Source organism: Mytilus californianus, unplaced genomic scaffold (assembly GCF_021869535.1).
Source record: "Mytilus californianus isolate M0D057914Y unplaced genomic scaffold, xbMytCali1.0.p SCAF_6, whole genome shotgun sequence".
In the NCBI taxonomy this organism is placed as follows: Eukaryota; Metazoa; Mollusca; class Bivalvia; order Mytilida; family Mytilidae; genus Mytilus; species Mytilus californianus.
This window is the reverse complement of record NW_026262712.1, coordinates 74,618,593-74,636,642: the sequence shown is the minus strand read 5'-3', so window position 1 is coordinate 74,636,642 and position 18,050 is coordinate 74,618,593. Positions and strand designations below refer to the sequence as shown.

The 18,050-nt window shown below is 31.4% G+C and overlaps 1 protein-coding gene and 1 long non-coding RNA gene across 4 annotated transcripts in view; one reads left to right on the top strand and one right to left on the bottom strand.

Annotated features, from left to right (window-relative positions):
* The window catches only part of LOC127705147 (uncharacterized), a 236,547-nt gene that overhangs the window by 123,718 nt on the left and 94,779 nt on the right, over nucleotides 1-18,050 (bottom strand). The gene's annotated exons all lie outside the window — the stretch shown is intronic.
* LOC127705154 (uncharacterized) lies at nucleotides 3,403-10,504 on the top strand. 2 transcript variants are annotated; one of them, XR_007983717.1, is made up of 4 exons: nucleotides 3,403-3,473; nucleotides 8,359-8,451; nucleotides 9,641-9,670; nucleotides 10,402-10,504. It is a non-coding gene; the product is annotated as an uncharacterized LOC127705154 (long non-coding RNA). The 2 variants fall into 2 exon arrangements; XR_007983716.1 differs by having other exon boundaries at nucleotides 10,399-10,504.

The window sequence follows — 18,050 nt, the reverse complement described above, 5'->3', positions numbered from 1 at the left end:
GAACGTATAACAAAACGTAATTCGATTTCAGCGGAGGTAACCTCAAAATTTTCAAAAAAGGAATTTCAAACACATATTTACTTAAGTACTTTTAAGTATTAAGGAATCTGAATATTGAAGAAGATCTGCAAATTATCATATTTTGTATCTAATCCAAACTCTGTCGACAATTATACTTTCATTTAGTTTATCATTTCCATGAAAGCGTTACCACCTTCTTTTGGTATATAAGCTATTCATCATATTAATTAGCTTCGGATTTTCAAATATTTTGGCCTTGCCCATCACTGAAAAGACATTTGGTGCATAAAAATTGGCACCGTTAATGTTATTACAGATCAAATTAGAGTTTTAAAACTCAACTGAACGCTGGGTTCTGGTATCAGTTATGAGATATATATTTCAAGCTACATCATTAGAAATATGAGATGAAAAAGTACGGCTTTCTATTGTCAATCCGATTCACTCAATGACATTTATACATTTTAAATAATTTTTTAATTCGCAGAAAAATAATGCAGATAGGAAATCTAAAAATGAAAAGTACAGAATAAATGGCAGAAACAGGAAATCCGTATCCATGTTGAACAATAGAATGAATAGTTAGCGACTATTATATTTTGGATTTGATGCAGACATCTACCCATGACAATGGAGCTACATTTCCACCTTCATGTCTGTTTTGATGGGTCCGTCTGTTGAGTATTTTCACACAAAACAGAATATAACGCACACCACAAGTATCAAATAAACTTACACCATCGGCAACCAAGAGCTCAATCTAAAGAATTATTTACTTTTGTTTAAAAATAGCTTGTTTGTAGAAGTCAAACAATTAAGAAATGTAATCTTCCAATACATTGATCATGTATAACCTCCTCACAGAATTGCTGTGTGATTTGGAACTTAATCCTATTCAATCAATTGATTTTATTTAAAGCTTTAAATTTGGAACAAACATGATAATTTTTAACAGAAAAAAGATAAAAATGAAAACAGCAATATACATTATTTTGTTATGATACTGCCATTCTTTGTACCTCGACCAGTGTAATGATAAAAGGCATTGAGAAGAACGAAGAGACAAGATATGATAACGCATAGCACTTAACCCTATAATATGAGTATTACAATGACAAAACTTGTGACTAGCAGCTTCTCTTTTACCATATATATTTTTTGTCATGATTAAATAGGGACAACATGAAACGCCGTGTTTTCATTTTTACTGAATAATGCAATATGAATATTCGTTATTCATTTGACTTTATATGCATTATACTGATCGCCATTCTAAACTTTAAAAATGGACATAAACTAAATAAAAAAAAATTACCATAATGCAAAAAGTATCATCAGTAATAAAGGACGTAATCATTGTTTTCCTAACATATTCCTAATATTTTATAAATTATTTTTTCCTTATTGCTTTTTTTTTTTATTATTGATTGACAGAAATTATTGAAATTAACACTTATTAGATACTTACATCATGGAGAACATTTTCAAAATCATGACCATTCTTTTCACGATAGAAGGTGAGTTTTTTATTCCTTAATTATGTTTCTGAGCAATTTTTTTAATCAATAACAATTCTAAAATTGCTTTAAAAATATGATCAGCAAAATGCAAAAATTAAATTTAAATACATATTCCACTGTGTCGAGTCATATTTATTTTTTTATTATTACACAGCTCTTTCATACTGAATTTTTTAGTAGTATCATGGTTATTGCGTAATGTTTTCTTTCTACACTGTTAATAATAACAGACTTGTTTAACTCGACTTGAAGGAACTGCTACAAACAACAACTTATTTTTTCTCCTTTAATTAATATTGACATTGTACTTTTTTTAAGGTATAAACTTTAACAATTCATTTCAGCATGTATGTCTTCCAAAAATAATACAACAATTCTCGTATGTGGAAAAGACGTTACATTATCATGTCCCTCAGCTGGTATCAATAAAACTGTTAGTTGGTTCAGGAGAAATGCGTCCAAGAATCCTATAATAACGTTGTATCAAGGACATAAAGGAGAAGACAACTATTTGCCATCAAATATTGAGGATGATGTTAATGAGGAAAAAGGAGAATTTAATTTGACAATATATAACTTAACTAAGGATGCTAATGAAACCTACAAATGCTTGCACGACAAAGGTTTAACTTCATGGTGGTTTCATCTCATAATAAAAGGCAATATTCAGATAGTACTGGCGTTAAAAAAAGAAAGAAAAATATTCGGCTAAAAATGTACTAGTTTTCCATGTTGGTGTGTTTTCTATGTATTCTAATTGCTTTTCTGCAATTTTTATATCTTTCCCTTTCTACTTATGGTTTTAATATTTTGTTATCTCCCTTGCTTTCTTTACTGCCAATTCTTTTTATTTATTTTTTTATTATAAATATAGAATACTTGTTTGTCGTTTGGTCTTTTGGTCGTTTTATATATTTGTACTTTAATTATACCATTTAATATTTATTTTACCCAAATAAAAAGTTTCCGAAAATATATATACTCTTTCCTTTTAATTTATTAGCGGGAAGCGATGAAGGTAAATGAAAAATCATTGATATCAATTTTGTCTACAATCGAAGTGTTTTTTATCATCTCACTTCATGAAAATACGGATATTGTGTTATCAAGATTTGCTGTTACAAACATTTTTGAATCAATTTCAAATTAAGGAGTTTATCTTCCTCATGCAAAGCTCTGATTCCTTGCCCGGCTTTGGCTATACTTTTTGTTTGTTCTTTTAAGTTAATAAGCTGTTCATTTTTTGAATAAGTTTTGGATTTTTAAATATTTTGGCTTTGAGCATCACTAAAGCGTAATTTATTGTGGAAATGCGCATCTGGTGCAGTAAAATTGGTACTTTTGATGCTATTTCAACAAGTAGGCTTGTGACAAAATATTTGGAAACCGAAAAACCCATATATTCAATAGGAGTATTCAATAAAAAAAATTTCAAGTACAACATTCAAAACGTCTACGGATCAATTTTTTTTTCTTCAGAAAAGTTAAAATAAATGACAAATATACCGATGGTTGAAATGAAACTCATAAAAGGGGCAAACAACACCGTAGCAAAATATAGACAAAACAAAAAGACCAGTAACAGTCTTATATACATTACACAGAAGTCTAAGGATTGACCAGTACGAACAGCACTTAACATCAGGATGAACACAATTGCTTTAAAAGTGTTGAAAGTTCAAAGGTCGACTTAAATAATGGAAGTTAAGTGTCATATATCATAATCCAAGATTGTTTTACGCCGGTGAGTATCATGTATCTTATTAATACTTATATTCTTGATATATCCTTCCGAGGATGAAGACGATTGCCATGCTAAATACTAGTATATCTGCATATATTTATTGTTTATAGATCCAGAACATAGGCACGAAAATTCCGGAATTCAAACCAACAGTTCTTGTACTAGTAATGTTTCAACATACAAAACAGGTATGATTAGTATCTGATGCATGATTTTTTATTATTAATTGTTTTGTGGCTTTTAACTAGCTTTCAGTAACTGCGAGTACTTTCAAATCGTACTTTCGTTTTAATTTGACCTGCTGATACAATTTTTAATGCATTTTTGTTATTTACTGTTTACTTATTTAGTGTTATATTACGTCTCAATATTTTTAATATCCACCACCTTTGATAAGTCTTTGGTATGACGATCATTTTCACTTCTGTTCTCGTACTATGAACAACACAATTATTTATTTTGTAAAACAAATTACTCCATGTTTACCTTACAACAAAATTATTTTTATTTACCTGTATACGTTATTTTATTTGGCGGCATTTGTCCACGGGTATGGTTGTCTTTCTGATATTGTTTTACGTGTCTTTTGATTGAGTTAAGCCATTTCAATTGATATTTTATAGTGGGTCTTTCTATGTTGTGATGTTTCACTTTTGTTTCAGGTTAGAGTGAAGTTGGCGTCTATTAAAACTTTTAAAACCGCTGCACTTGTTTGCACCTGTCCTAAGTCAGGAACCTTATGTTCAGTGGTTGTCGTTTGTTGATGTGGTCCATAAGTGTTTCTCGTTTTTTATATAGATTAGACCGTTGGTTTTCCCGTTTGAATGGTTTTACACTAGTTATTGTTGGGGCCCTTTATAGCTTGCTGTTCGGTGTGCGCCAAGGCTCCGTGTTGAAGGCCGTACTTTGGCCTATAATGATTTACTTTTACAAATTGAGACTTGGATGGAGAGTTGTCTCATAGGCACTCATACCACATCTTCTTATATCTATAGAAGTTTAAATATGATTTTTTTTATTCAAGACGTTACCAATTGATTTAAATTTGAATTATGTTAAAACACATTTTGAAAAAAAAGAGAATATAAGTGCAACTTCTTTTTCATTCTTAGCTCAGATGCTCATAGCTGGATTGATATCCTAGACGGATATGAAAGGAGGACTTCGTTACTTATTTACTTGTAATCTAAATTTTACATATCACGACCAATTCCACGTTACCACTTGTTGGGAAGAAAATTATAATCCTACACACGTTTACCCCAGTTATCATCAGGTCATGAGTGTCGTGTTTCTAAATTTGAAGATTTCTTTGTGCTATTTTGCAGAATTTGCCTATTTCTGTTCGTTTATAACTCATGATTTTGATTACCAAATGTCAGTATTCATCTCTGAAACTAACAAAACCTTTAAATAGACTTATTAAGAAGGGATATAGTTACGATACTGTTGTCAGGTCATTAAAGATTGCATATTTTGGCGTTGATATTGATTCACTTATAAGGTCTTTGCATCTGCACTAAACACATTTATTTAAAAACCAGTTGTTGGCATGACACGGGTTATGTTCTTCTCATATATGTTATGATGGTATGATACTAAACCCCTAACGGGAAGGATTGTGCCTGATATTCATATGATGAAGACATAATCTTTCAATCAGTTTAATTGAAGTCTGGAGCTGGCATGTCAGTTAACTGCTAGTAGTCTGTTGTTATTTATGTATTATTGTCATTTTGTTTATTTTCTTTGGTTACATCTTCTGACATCAGACTCGGACTTCTCTTGAACTGAATTTTAATGTGCGTATTGTTATGCGTTTACTTTTCTACATTGGCTAGAGGTATAGGGGGAGGGTTGAGATCTCATAAACATGTTTAACCCCGCCGCATTTTTGCGCCTGTCCCAAGTCAGGAGCCTCTAGCCTTTGTTAGTCTTGTATTATTTTTAATTTTAGTTTCTTGTGTACAATTTGGAGTTTAGTATGACGTTCATTATCACTGAACTAGTATATATATTTGTTTAGGGGCCAGCTGAAGGACGCCTCCGGGTGCGGGAATTTCTCGCTGCATTGAAGACCTGTTGGTGGCCTTCTGCTGTTGTCTGTTCTGTGGTCGGGTTGTTGTCTCTTTGACACATTCCCCATTTCCATTCTCAATTTTATCTTATATCTAAACATTTTATGATTTCTGTAAATCGTACTTTGAAACTCACATAACCAATGTTGACATCAGACGATTGTTATCAATACTGCTCACGATCATTCATTTAATTCTCAATGTTGTTTTTTCTTCCGCAAGCCTTTGTTCTAAATTTAGACAACAGTTGTCTTTCGATGTTCAAATTTCATCAACCGATTAAGAAAACAAATCAAGGCAACACACAAAAACTGAGGAAATGGCATGAACTCCAAACGGAGTTGGATCAAGTGCGTCGATAGTGTAAGCATCGTTTGATATGCATTCATCACCCGTCATGCTAATCCACATTCAGTCATAACATCACAATCGAGAGTAGGACAAAATCGGTAAAATTACAGATTATACGACTATTCTAATATCTACAAATCTACGACTGCGAAAAGTTGACGCTATTGAGGTAAGACACAGATACATCTGATCGGTCAACCGATTTGTGATGGTAACCGTAAAACTTATGAAGTGTCGATTTTAGTCTTTCTTCCTCATAATTCTGTTGGAGCAGTTTTTGTGTAAGGAGAACAACCCTGCTAATGAAAATATAGTTTGAACATGCACGAGCGTAACGTATCAATTTAGATGGTTTGGCGCTATATGATGAGATAGAGGACATCGTTTTGTTGAGAAAAAGGAAGATAACAATTGGAAAGTTGAAATCATTACGGTTGTCATATATTTTAGTTTAAAATCTATCTATGTTTATACCGAAGAATAACTGATCTTGATCGTATCCATATTCCTAAGTTCACAGTTATATATGAGATGCAAGTAATCACTGAAATGTAGGTTAAAGAGTGACTGGACATCATAAATGTATCTGAAAGTGAAATTAATTTTATTCTGTTTGTCTTTAAGAAGGTTATTTGTGATTCTACTTCAAATGATTACAAAAACAATAGGATTCTTTAAATGGAAAAACGTCTTTAAATTATAATCAATCACTCCAATATGTAACATGCTACAATATACTTTTTCTTATTCAATAAATAACAAATATAAAATGTTAAGATGAAAATTATTCCATTACATTCTCCCATGTAAACAATTACTACAACAATGGAACAAACAAGATACCAGTATGTGTGACCTGTGTAATTTGACTGAAGACTACGAACATTTTTTTCTTAAATGTCAAAACTTTCATGAATTTTGGAACAAAGTACTTGTAAGAAAAATTAAGATAGGGTCAAATATTATTAATATAAAAACTTTAGTATTGGGCTATGTATCATGATATAAATCTTTTTTTTAACTATCTTGATCTATTCAATTCATAAAAGTACTCATATATCCAACTATTAACAAAAAGGTATAGATGTTTATGCAGTTTGCAGAAATGAATTTTTGAACCTATACGAAATTAACAAATTGATTGAAACTAAAACAGCAAATATCTAAATGATATAAAAAGATAAATATGATCATCAATAGCTAGATATAAACTATTTTCAGAAATACGATAATTTTGTATAATCTCATCATGTATGCATTAAATGGATCTGAACACGTGGTAATAAATTAAAACGGCATGCTAACTGAAAACGAATGTACAGTAATGGTCTCCAAACTCATATGCTTATAATTTATCACATGACAGCTCAATCAGAATGTTGAAACAAACTTTCGACGACTCCAAGACTTACCACTAACAGTATTCAATTGAAGTTAAAGCTGTTCGCGCAAACAGGCAGTAAGACGCATTCAGACAACTGATTAACGGTTCTTTGAAAAGGTTAAGGTCAATGATCATAAAGTTCTAGTACTGAACAACAAAAGCGGACAAAACTGTACATTTTCCGTAATCATGTGACTTTATATATTCAAAAAATGTTTGTATTAACTATCAGTTGTAAAACTTACTAACTACTTATAAATATGAATTCACCTCGTAATTTCCTGGTGATTCAGTGACAAATTCACAGGGATACTCGGCCAACTGCTGAAGGTCAAGTAATTTATCATTACAGCAAAGAAAAGTGCAATAAAGATATTTTAAGATGAAAAAAAAAGACAAAAACAATTCGGCCAGTAGTGGTGCACAATTAGTAATACCCATTGATATGTTGAAATAGCAATCCGACATACTCAGAGAAAATGTTGTCCAGAAAATAAACAAAACCATCTTCTTTTTTTTTTTTTTTTTTTTTTTTACAAAATAAGTTTTTGCATGATCTGAAATAAGTAAATTGTACCTTTGTTTAATGAGACGATTGTAGTGACTGTGAATAATGATTCCGCAGCAGATCTTTTATTTTATTTCAAATCCACATCTGATCGGCAACACTGGTAAAATATATCTCATCACAATATTTTTGAGGGTCATCTTTTACTGTAAAAAGAAGGTGGTAGGACTTTAGAAAGATGCTTAATTGAACAACTTGACTACCCGGCTATATCTCGTTCTTTATAAATTCGCATCTGGTGTAGTGAACTTCGTACCGTTTATGTTATTATACGAATTTTTGTAAAGTTAAAGTATTTAGTATAAAGACGGTAAAATTTCATCTTTCGTTTTGATTTTAACAATAAAAGGAAGAAGCATGATGCGATTTTCTAAAATCTCCTCTAATGGAATGATTTAGTGGTATATGTTAGATTCACGGTTTTGCCGTGAATTCTGATTTCTTCAATTATGTTGTTGCATATAAAAACAATATTGGTAGACGCTATGACTGCGGGAACAATAACACATTTTTTCGGGGAGAGAGGATAGAACATATATATCCTCGGGCGTCTTGAAAGGGTTAAAAACCCGTATGATCATTGTACGTCGTAGATTTTGTATGCGCTGCTTAAGGCACGACTAAACAGCTTTGGTCCATTCAGATAAAATGTCAAGTTTTGGGTCATCTAAAACAATGTGTATATGTTACAGGTATAGAAAATTGTTATATGTGTGTCTGTCGTGGAAATCCACTTGACTATGAAAACACAACTTGTTCAAATAATGTTTATGAAGAAACTACAGGTATGTGTTCAAAGCTAATATTCAAATTTTAATTTGCTTTCATTAATAATAATTTTATGACCAAAGACAGACGTTTCAAACATTTTTGTATTATCAAAAGAGTAAATCGTATTATATTATTTGAAACCGGCTCATATGACTGTTTTCATTTTTTCTTCATATATAAAATATTGAAAAATTGAAAAGCCATTACATAAAAAACATTTATCAGCCTCATTAGATAATTCATGATGTGTTTTTTTTTTTCATTTACTTATAACACAACAGCGTTGTTTTTATAAATTTTTTCGGAGGGGCGTTTCGTCTGTTCATATCTTTACCCAAGTTTTTTTTACTGAATAATAATTTTATTTTAATCATATAGCTTCCAGATTTTTTGCCTGGAGACAGGACGCATGATTCGTTATGTTTATACTTTATGTAGGAGTATGATTTCATATCATCAAGCTACGTACTTCGAGCTTTTTAAACCAGTAACTATTTATAGGAGAATTTTGTGCTACGACCAAACATATATCGCCTTTTCCTTTTTTTTTTTTTATTATGTTTTTGTTAATTATTTGACCGTTATTTTTAAGTGCTGTCTCTATGCTTATTTTTATTCCCTGTTCTTTTATGTTCCTTTTTGTAGGATTAATGGCCGAGATTAAACAGGGGTGAAATCGCAAAACATATAGATGTATCCGTCCAAAATATAGGCAACTGTAGTTACCGATGTTCAAATCTCGTAAATCAAATAAGAACACAAATCAAGTTAACACAAAAACTTAGGGAATCAAGTCATGAATCTTGTCATTACTTTTCATTTTTGTTTTGTTTTTGGAGAATTAAGTGTTAATAACAGATCTTTGGTAGTTTCTGTAAAGTTTATTTACAACTATTTAAGACGATTTACAGATTGTCATACTATATGAACAGCTGTCTCTTGTTGAAGGTTGTATGTTGACATCTCGATGTCTTTTGTGTTTTTATTGCCGTTTTTTTTTGTGTCTGTTTGACTTACATCCAGCATCTCCTTTTATTCACACAAATATATATTTTTGACAAAAGAACACATCGATGTGTATAAAAGTATATCAAAAATACTCCAAGACAAATCCAAAAAGGGGAAGGCCAGAAAACTAACAAAATTAATGATTTTTTCGTTTTCAAAACAATAATTCATTAAACATTTCAATTGCAATTGAAGGTGTTTTTAAATCTGGTGAGAGTTTAGATGGTGATTCAGTTTATAACAATGACTTTAAACCTTAACTTGACAATCAGACTAAACGCTACCAGGTTTTACTTAAATTAAATAATTAGTTTTTTTATGAAATGATAAAAAAGATGAAAGATGAAAAGGTTAATATAGCAATAAAAATTCCCCAAAAATGAAAGGCAATTTGTTAAATGAATTGTCCCTTCAAGAAAAACGTGTCACATGGTCAGATAGAATATATGCGTTCTATTATGTTCTAAACAGGATACCATTTCCTTCGAGATTGAATCAAAACACCTCGGTATTTTACGAAACTCACATTTTCGAAGATGTAGTTATATAGTGTTGTATTCTATATTTTCACTCGACTCTTTCAATGCTATCAATCAACCATTTTAGAATCTGAAGAATGACGAGTTATTTGGTTATTGATATACGTAAGTTTCTTAAGCTAGGCGTAGGTTACTATTTACAAAGGAGAAACTCGATATAACATTACGATATTGGTCGAATATTCACTGTTAAGGGCATTGTGTTGCAATCGCAACATATATATACATATACGCCTCAATATCATTCCAAGACTTCAACGATTGTGTGTCTTTAAGAATTGTCTTAAGAAATTTTATAGGTTTTTACAATGGATCTTTTTGAGTTATCCTCTTTGAAAACTTTGATAATATTCAGCCTTTATGTTGATATCGTTGAAATTATCCTATACATATAATATACATTTGAATGTTTAGCAGATAATGTCCCAAACATGATGTGGTTGTATGTAATGTGCTGTGGGTTAATAGCTGCTGGATAAGCAATTGTATCCTGTAAATATCCAACACTTGATAAAGGTAGTTCACCATTTATATTTTTGTGTTATTTGAATTCTATTTACTTATATTCTATATACTAACTACTTGAATAATTTGTCATGAGATGATTAAAGCCGTTAATTTTCCCTTTGACAACATTTATATACGTTTCGGCAAGAAGTTGATCGACAGGTTGTAGGTATTCCTATGGGAACCAATTGCGTCCCTTTAATAACAGACATGCTCCTGTACTGTTATGAATCGCAGTTTATGGCCAAACTCAGTAAAAAACCGTCTAAATTCCATTTAATTGATAAATTCAACAACACTTACCATTATCTTGATGATATTTTTTCGTTAAATAATCAAAAATTCTCTAAATATACTGCCGAAATTTACCCAAATGGACTTACTTTAAATGAATCAAATATTAAATAAATGTCCTTTCCTAGATTCAGATATTTCAGTGTTACACCAGAAACTCTACACAAAAATTTACGACAAAAGGGATGATTATTCTTTCCTTATTGTTAATTTTCATTTTTTTTTTAGTTGATGTTCTTTCGGCACCGTCTTACGGTGTTTATATATCCCAACTACTTTGCTGTGCCCGTGTCTGTAGTGGCGTTTTTGATTTCAATGAGCGTAATCTATGTTTTACTAGTAAATTATTAAGTCAGGTATTTCGTTACCACAAATTACTTAAAACCTTTACTAAATTCCTCCATAGATACAAATATTTGGTTAGGAAGTTTGGCTGTACCTGTAGAAAAAACTTATTTCAAAAGTAATAGCACACCCTAAATTTGACGACGATGTTGTTAACCGAGCACGGAAATTTAGATACGATTTGGGTAAACTAATCAGTCCTTTAACACTGAACTGTAAATTCAGAAATTATTGTGAGGTGTTCATTAATGCGAAGAATGCGACTGACTGGGTAAGTATCGCAATAATAAGAACACCCATTCTAATATCTGATACTTATATGTGTATGCAAATTTTCCTTCAATCGCAATAATTATATCGCATGTTTGTCCATTCTTCAAAAATCGCAATAATAAATGCGTGCGGGATTTTCTCGCTGTGTTGAAGACCCATTGGTGGCCTTCGGCTGTTTTCTGCTCTTTGGTCCGGTTGTTTTCTCTTTGACACATTCTCCATTTCCATTCTTAATTTTATTTTATACTATAAAATTTCTGAATTTCAATTAAACTAAATCGTTGTATATTATCTTTATTAGTATAAATATTGATTTTGTAATCAGTAAATTAAAACCAAAGTAACTATTATTGTCATACACGTATGTACTTTCACGGTACTACAATCTGTCGATACCTTTATTTTTGCATTGCACAAGGTCATGTTTTTCATTGACTGTTTATGACGTCTTAATACTAAATCCATTGGATGTTGGATGTGTACTGATTGATATTTTAGTCTTAGATACATGATTTTTTTATTAGTTGTTATTGGCTTTAAACTAGCCGTCAGTAACTGCGAGTACTCCCAGATGTGTACTTATTGTCTTTGTTGTTAGGGATGAGGGACGGATAAATACCTTTACCACGTACGATCTGTGTTTTTGTTTGATGTTTTTCTGCTTTGTATCGATCTGATGAGTTAAGCCGTTTTCAACTGATTTTTACAGTTTGTACTTATGTTGTACTGATACACCACTGTCCAATGCAAGTTAGGGGAGGGTTGAGCGCTCACAAACATGTCTTACCCCGCAACAATCTGTATGTGCCTGTCCCAAGTCAGGAGCCTGCAGTTCAGTGGTTGTCGTTGGTTCATGTCTGTCAAATTTGTTTTTCGTAAATTGTTTTTTAAAAATTAGGCGGTTAGTTTTCTCAGTTGAATTGTTTCATATTTTTCATGTCGGAGCCTTTTAAAGCCAACTGTACGGTACGGGTTTTCTCATTTTTGAAAGCCGTACGGTTGCCTTTAGATGTTTGCATCCAATTCATTAGAACTTTGGTGGATATTGTCTCATGGCAATCATACCACATCTCCTTATTTTTATATTCAATAGTTTATTAGGTCAAATTATCCTGTTCTGTTGCAGCTCTGTATCTGAAAATGCAGCTTTTGCGTATGTTTTTCATTCAACTTTGATGAAGTTTCAACGATACAATTTTACTGCACTTTTTTCTTACTCTGCTGCGTTATTTGGATGTCTCAAAACATTGCAGAAAAGTAGTAAAGATATGTTTTAAATCTGAATTATATCTATTTTATGTAATACAATTTTTTTTTTATTTTTATTTATTTATTTTTTCTACATCTCCGTACCAGAATCAATGACAAACGAGACTATTCCAATTTTAAAATTATAAATTTTCCTCACCTTAGCAGCAATATTCCAACTTCACCCGAGTATGTAGTATATATTTCTCAACTCATACAGTAGTCAAGAGTTTGTAGCTGAACTTCGTAAAACGCATCGGTGTCTGAGCTAAAAATTAGTATGCTAGGATTTTGACATAGAATTTCTCGTCCTTTTTCTTATTATTTTGACGTTGCTCGATATGTATGCATCCCGCTATTGAGTTTTTGACTTTAGGCGTTCCTGATGCAGGTGGGTCATGAGGTGCAATTCATAAGCAAAAGGTTTTTTCAGTGTTGTTTCCGTTTTTTTTACCCTTGTATTTATATTTTACTTAGTTTGTAAATCATCGAGAAAGTTTATACTATAAACGGTATGTACTATCAACTACAAAAAGTTTTTATCAGCATCGTTGCTAATTTACTATCAACTACAACACCATTTGTTGACGTATTTGCTAGATTTATTTGTAGGTTTGTTTGAATTTTTAATTCAGTTGTGTTGTATGTCTGTGATGTATGTTTACACAGTTTGGCTACTAGATCCCAATTATTGTCACGATAACCTACATATATTATGTCTGTTTCTGTTGATCACCCAATCTTGTCAATATAACGGAACTATAAAGAAGTGTCATACAAGTGGGAGGTTTAGCTACATTTAGCTATAAAACCAATTTTTACCCACCATTTTCTCTTCGAAAAATGCCTGTACCAAGTCAGAAATATGAGTTATTCTCTATGGAACGCCACAGCTGACTTATGTGGTACTCTGATATTACGTTATGTTGTATTATTATAACTTGATGATATTTTGTCTTTACATAATATGGTTTTGACATTACGTAATGATGTTTTGATATAACTCAATATGGAATAGTCATTACTAAATAATATTTCGATTTTACGTGATATGGTTTCGTATTGACTTGATATGGTTTTGTCATAACTCGATGTGATTTCATCATTATTTAATGTGGTTGTATCATTAGGCAATCTGGTTTTGACATTACTTGATGTGTATGTGGCTTAACGTTATGTTGTTTTTTTCATTACATGATGTGGTTTTGTTATTTCGTAATGATAATTTGCCAGTTCTTCATATGGCTTTAACATTATATAATGATGGTTCAAAATTTGACAATTTTACACTACATGATGACTGTATTTGATGTGGTCCTATCATTCTTTGATGTGGTCCTATCATTCTTTGATGTGGTTATCACATTACTTGATGAGGTAAAGCCACGTGACCATTTTCGAAAAAAAAAGGTTTATTTTTAGCCCGATTTCCATATGTCGTTTGTTTAATGTGCTTCGGATGAGTGTAACTATCCACTGAGTTAAAGTTTAAATTAAAGTTCGAGTTGTTGTTCAGAGTTATTTGGTATGAAAAAGGAGAACGGGAGACAAAAATAAGAAAAAAAAAGTACTACAAAAATATCAATATTTCGGACATAAGGGGGATATCCCCAAACCACTTGGTCCTGCCGTTTTTTTTCCTTAGTTCTCAAATGGAAGCAGTATTACAATAAATTCGTGAAGAATTCCACGGAACCCTGTTTCTCGCCTGATATTGCTGCTGTCATTGTAAAAGTGTAATGTTGACTGTAAAACGTCCATTTATCGATAAAAAACAAAATTAAAAAAATTGTTTTTCTGTACATGCTTTATCTCGATATAGAAGATTAACTCCTATATAAGTTTTATAACAATTCATGGAAGTTGAAAAAGTTATCATGACAAAACAGTTTAATTTGGTAATATTTAATGCAAATAAAACTTATATAAAAATAAGAAGATGTGGTTTGATTGCAAATGAGACAACTCTCCACCGCATACCAAATGACATGGCAGTTAACAACTATATGTCACTGTCTGGTCTTCAACAATGAGAAAAACCCATACCGCATAGTAAGCTATAACAGGTACAGAAATGACAAATGTAAAATCAATTCAAACGATCTAAATGATGAAGACGCCGACGACGGAATATAGGTTTGTTGTGTCCCACTTCCGCGACATTAATATCGCAGGCTGCACACACATCAAATGACTTGTACTTTATTGTCAACAAATGAGACATTTTAAATCATCTCACACTAAAATAACAGTAAAATGGGGGGTTCGGACTAAGCGACAAAGCATCAATTCTATAAAATAAGAATTCTCCGATTTTTTTTTAGCGTGTATTATCATTTGAACATATACGTCTGTCCATCTGTCCGTCCGTCGTCAACATGTCGGACAATAACTCAAAAAAGCTTTAGAGTTATTGGGTTTTATTCATTAAAAAAAAGGGGAATTTTCCAGTTTTCGGAGAATAACTCAAAAATGCTTTCAGCATTTTTCGTGAAACTTTGGTGAATTGTTTATATCTATTGACGCAAGCTCCTTTTCAATTTTTATAAATTTTATAAATTTTATATTTTCGAGTTATGAGATATTATTCATAAAAAATTGGTGATTTTCCAGTTTTCGGACAATTTCTTCAAAGTGCTTTGGTGACTGGTTTATATCTATTAAGATAACCTTCCTTTAGTTTTTCATAAACTGCAGATATAACATTAACAAATTATTATTGAACTTTATTTTTTGAAAAAGCGACGGGCGTATCGTGCGCTCATGGCGCAGCTGTTTATTACAGTTTATTCTTGTGTTGTGCTGTTACACTATTCACTCATGGTAAACAATTGTTTAGTTATTAGTTACGGGTGCCTATAATTGGTTACATCCACTGTATTTAAACTCAGGTGGATAGTTGTCTCACCCGTAACCCTTTTGTCGGAAGCCCTAGCAAAAGTCCTTGATCCGCGATAGAAAATTTAAATATGAACTTATATTAGATAACTCCAATTTCAACTCGAAATCTTAATTTAAATGAGACTCATATTCGAAGTCTAACTAAAACTCTACCTCAAAAGGTAACTCAAACTCGAAGTTCAACTCGAAACTCAATTCTAACTCGAACTTTAATTATAATTATGACTTGAATTCTAACTCGAAATCAAAATTACTCGAAGTTTAAATCGAAGACTAACTCGAAGTTTAATTCGAACAGTAACCCGAACTTTAATTTGAACTCTAACTCGATGAATTGCCACACTCATCCGAGGCAAATAAAACATGGAAATCGGTTTTAAAAATAGAACTTGTTTTTCCCAAATAGTCACGTGGTTTTACCTCATCAAGTAATGTGATGACCACATTAAAGAATGACAGGACTACATCAAATACTGGAACGAACACATCCTGTATTGTAAAATCGTCATATTTTGAAACATCATTATGTAATTTTAAAGCCATATAAGGAATTGGCAAATCATCATTACGAAATAACAAAACCACATCATGTAATGAAACAACTACATTACGTTAAGTCACATACACATCAAGTAATGTTAAAACCACATTGTCTGATAACACAACCACATTAAATAATGATGAAACCACATCGAGTAATGACAAAATTATATTAAGTAATGACAAAACTATATCAAGTCCATACGAAACCATATCATGTAATATCGAAATATCATTAAGTAATGACTATTCCATATTGAGTAATATCAAAACATCATTACGTAATGTTAAAACCATATTATGTAAAGACAAAATATCATCAAGTTATAATAATACAACATGATGTAATATCAGAATACCACATAAGACAGCTGTGGCGTTGCATAATTTTCCATTCGTTCCGTTGGTTGATAAAGTCTTTCGTTTGATTTTGTCAGTTTAAATGAACTTCCCCTTTGTTAATCTACCTTTGAGTTTGGTATTTTTGTTATACTTTTTTTTATTATTAATGTAGTGATTTTTCATTATCCATTTATAAGTTGAAATAACATTATGATGCTATAATAATGAACATGACAGTTTGTGTCTATGACAAAATAGTCCTTCAATTTAGTAAGCAAACTGAAGGAATATGTTTTGCTGAGAATACTTTTACGAATGTTAAGGTCTTAAATGTACTGGTAAATAACCTTAATTTACCTCCTATACATTTCTAGGAATATGATTGGTTAAAAGCGATCGCGTGAAGACCCTGTATATTTAATATGGGGTTAGTGGGCGTGTTTTATTTTATTATTGGGTGAGTAGCAGTGTTACGTCCTTTTGTAAAAACAACATGACGTCGAAGAAAATTCTTAAACATTTTGCCTAAACAACAGATGAAAATATTGATGATGAACGACTGAAAATAAATGCAGAAAACACATTAAAGCTAATAAGTGGTTATTGTTGGCATTTGTATAGACCTATGGAAGTAGGTTCTTAATATTGAAGACTTGATCAATTTGATAGGCCACTAGTCTAATGCTACATGTTAATGCTGTCGGTAACATGCATTCGTTACACAGCTTCGCTCTCACCCCTTATGGGATCTACTGACCCCATGTAAATCGTATTAGGTCACTAGCAAACTGTATAACTAAAATTCAGTCTCTTCATTTCCGTGTACATATCGTATTATACACGTCAAATTAGCATTTACATTTTGGCTCATGTATCGCTTGTAATATTTCAGGAAGGAAAGTTGACAGTAGACAAAGAAAGGTAGATATTACATGATGATATTTGTTTTCTCTTTATTAATAAAAAAAAAAGTGTGAATAAAATATATGATTAATCTAGTGAAATGTCGATATTAATTGCCGTTTTCTTTATATACTCTCAAATAAATGTCATTACATTTAGTTTTGCCTAATTATGATCAAATTAGCACATGTCAGCCTTCTTGTGGATCAATGATAATACTAAAACAATACACATATACCATATATAATAGAATTACGAGTGTTTTGATTCGAGCGCCTCTGATGAGTTTTGGGTAGACAAAATGCGCGTCTGGCGTACTAAATTTACTCAGTTGTTAAAATTTATTTCAGGAGTAAACACTCCTGTGTTGACCTTAAATATCAATAATGATGTAATTTTCTTTAATAATTCGTTATAAAATACTAAATATCTTCCAAAACACTAAAGCTTTTCTATCATCAGGTAAAGATGGCCTTATCCATATTTTGCACCGATATTTGAAATTTTGGTTCATAATAATCTTAGAATACATTAAGCCCTATAACTATATTAGTTTCGTCTGAATATTCTGTTTAGAATTACCATCAATAGCCTCTAGTAAAACAATACTGGCAAATACTAAGTGAAAAAAGTTGTCATTTATCTCAATAAATCAGTCACCTGGTATGAAAGTTTAATACAAATATTCAGGATCTGTCAGTTTAACAAAACTG